This window comes from Lepisosteus platostomus, chromosome 22, assembly GCF_059453375.1.
Source record: "Lepisosteus platostomus isolate fLepPlt1 chromosome 22, fLepPlt1.hap1, whole genome shotgun sequence".
Taxonomy (NCBI): domain Eukaryota; kingdom Metazoa; phylum Chordata; class Actinopteri; order Semionotiformes; family Lepisosteidae; genus Lepisosteus; species Lepisosteus platostomus.
In genome coordinates, this window is record NC_142632.1 from 18,020,712 (window position 1) to 18,024,091 (window position 3,380).

The 3,380-nt window shown below is 52.5% G+C and overlaps 1 long non-coding RNA gene across 1 annotated transcript; it reads right to left on the minus strand.

Annotated features, from left to right (window-relative positions):
• Positions 1–216: 216 nt before the first annotated feature.
• On the minus strand, positions 217–2,118 carry LOC148643716 (uncharacterized). The gene is made up of 2 exons (XR_015929084.1): positions 756–2,118; positions 217–490 (listed from the first exon to the last, which is right to left on the minus strand). It is a non-coding gene; the product is annotated as an uncharacterized LOC148643716 (long non-coding RNA).
• Between the last annotated feature and the right edge of the window lie 1,262 nt (positions 2,119–3,380).

Sequence of the window (3,380 nt, forward strand, 5' to 3'; positions counted from 1 at the left end):
AGATGAAAACCTGGGTAACATTCCTTTCTGTCCCCTCCTACAACACCTCCGCCTCTACAGCTGCCTCCTAAACATACCCATGTTCACTTTTTTCACCAGCGGGAAAAAAAACAGCACAATGAACAAATGCTCACTTGCATTATTCAAACAGGAGATTCACTCACATTGCCAGATAAAAAGAGTAAAACTATAAAAAACAACTGACAGACCTAACTGTGAGTGTGAAAAAAGGGACCGTGTTAGAGAAAATTAACTTTGCACAAGCGGTCAACATAAAGGCTCAGGCATTTTAGAAGAGCAGGACCTGCTCTCTAAGCTGTGGCACTTCCTGAAGGCTCTTCTTCTCACACGCGTATTATTACCCCACATTTCCTGCTGATTGAGGCTAAGAGGGTGCTCTGCTAGCCCGTCTGGCGGCAGTGATGCGGTGCCTGTCTGCACACGCCGCTCTGAAGGGGCCCTGCCACAGAGGTGTAATGCCCTTGAGTGCCTACAGGGGGAACAACAGAACAAGATCTGTGTGAAGATGGTGGTCTGCTACACACACATTGATTTATTGACCCCGCACTCCAGCTCTCTCCTCCTCCTCCTCCAAGGGCTTGGCCAAGGCCAGTCCTGTGACAGCTGAGGGGCTCTGACAGGGAAATGAACAAGACATTCCCCCTATCCTCTTAATCCAAGCCCATTTCCTGCTGACAGATGCGATAACGTGACACTGCAAGCCGGCCCTGGCGCCAAGAACTTTTATTACCCACCGGGCACGTATTTAATCTCCACTCAGGCCACACTCTGCCCTCGTCCACTCCGCTCTGCTCGGTCACACGCTAGGCCTCCATCCGCGCCGCGGAAGGACTCGGGTCGCGGGTCGCGTGTGCACCAGCTCTCTCGCCGCGCCAGCTCAGCAACACGTCCCCAGTCTCCCCTCGGGACGTGCAAAGGTGTTCTTCAGAACTATCTGCAGAGACGTGCGATTGTCCGGTGGTCTTCTCAGCCCCCCAGCCATCTCCTGCCAGTGCTGGAGGCTGTCCGAACTGACATTAGCCAGGTCTTCTGTTGCTTTCAGTGATGCCCCCGAGATCCACGTGCATCATCCCATCTGTCATCTTGTCTTTGTGAGGTCGATTACGTCAGCTGAAGGTCTGGTCTGCTACTACTTCACAGTCCACAAAAATCAAGGGCACCACATGATGGGTCGGACCCACTATGTTGAGCAGACTGGTTAAGCATTCTCTGATATTTTGGTAGGGCAGTGTACATCGGCCTCTATCCCAGCTGCTGCAGTCAGGTGTTGTCCCTGTACAATGCACTTCACTGTACTGCGGAATGTATTTGCTAAAGCTGTCCTCCATATCTAATACATAGTGGCGGATTAAGGTGATCAGAGCCCCCCCATCGCATTACCAGAAAAAAGCGAGAAAAAATACTGTAATAATTCAGAGACGCGTTCGGGTAAGAGCTGCTACCGCCGGTTCAAACAGAATGTAACGCGGCACTCGCAGGGAACACGCACGTACACTGGGAACCCAAATACACACACACACTACAACAGCCTCTAATGCAAGTACAGCAATGCAACCAATCAATCAGATTCACGGCCCATCTGCGAGCTGACAACAGAAACCATGCGCACGCTTGCTTTGAAACCGACCAAACACAAGATCAGCGCAGCAGAGACCAGTGAGCTCCCTGTTAGAGCGCATTATTTCAAGAGCAGCAGGACACTCCCCACTCGTCAAGTCCACTAGATGTTTTTCTATATGGGCTTTCAAGAAGGGATCAAACTCGCTGCTAACTTCGAGGACACCCGTGAAGTTCCCTTGTCGGGGGCGCCCGAAGGTGTCGCTGCGCCCCTAAAAGGCAGCCCTCGCTCTGCTACAAACGTCACCCCCGCAACCAACCTTTTCAGGACGTTAGTCCAATACTCATATTCATTGTCAAACTGTCTTTTTAGTTCTGAATACATAAGACCATTATCACCACAGTGCACAACGTATGCGACCACAGCCTTTCCACGGCTCTCCGACACTCCGTGTTCAGCTAGGCGTGTTTACCCAGTCGCCCGCGGTCAGTCCGGACTGATCATCACCGCCCCCAAATAATTCACATGCGAAACAAAACACTGCACCTTTCGAAGGGGAATACGGCCGCCGTTCTCTTGACGCACACTCGCCGTTTCCGAGTTTTCTTTTGAAGAGGGTTTTAGAGAAATACCCCTTTTGGCGCTTAAGTTGTCTTTCCGATGTTGGCAACATCCGCGTCTTGGTTTTGACACGATTTCGGGCCCAGTTTAGCCCAGCATGGCCGCCTCTGTTCACCTATTTCCCGCCAGCATTCGGGGTCCGAGCTATAGGAAGCGGGAGCCGCTGTTGCGGCCTCAGCTGACTCCACGGCAGCAGGTGCACCAGCACGGCGGCGGCTCGGACATGGCGGCGGACGGTGGCGGCGTTTCGGACGGCTGTGTCTCCGTCGCGGGAGCTGCTCGTCCTCATGAGCGGCGTGGCTGCAGACCGCGCCCAGGCCGGAGCTACTGGAGCTGCAGCTGACTTTTCAACCGCGGTTGTTGTAGCACTGGCTGCACCGTTAGCCATAAACTCAGGATTAGGGGCCGGCTCAGCAAACTTGAAATAATCAGCCAATCTGGGGATCTTTTTAAGCAGATCTTGCACACACTGCTCTTTTAAATGCTGTGCTTTTCGTTTTTGCGCCCCACTATCACATTTTCTATCACACATTGTGAGGCTGGCTACCTTAAACTCACACCGGAGATCACCCAATGCATCCGCCAAAATAATTGGCTCACACCTTATTCAACGTTTTAATGGACCAATGGGGGCCCCACAGGTCTGTTTAAAAAAATACCCCGGGCCAATCTGGGGCCCCTAGGCTACAGCCTATGCCAGCCTGTTCGTTAATCCGTTCCTGCTGATGCCCAGGGAGGGAGTACAGGCCTTGTCTACTTCCCTCTTGGAGTATTCACTGGGAGAGGCTTCTGTTTCATGTTGCACGGACTGCACAGAGAAAGACGGATGGTGCCGCCATCACGGCTGGCTTGTCTGTTGGCTTGCATAGACCTGTGAAGACAGGCAGCACTCCTCCTGTTTCCCTGTCAGACGCAACGGAAGCTTGTTAAGAGAAATGTGCCGATTCCATTTGCAAAGCGAGAGTTCTCCCCCCTCTTGGGCTGCGTGATGTTTCTATTAATAAATAACTTCAATGAGCCTTGAGCGACAGGCCCTCTCTTTGATTTTGTACATCAGAAGAATGAGGTCAACCAAGATGCAGGACTGAAGGTTTGAACCAAGGGAGAGAACGTCTCGGCCGGTCCTGAGGAGGGGACTCATGCAGACCAGACCCCAGCGGCTGCAGTGGTGTGGAATGAG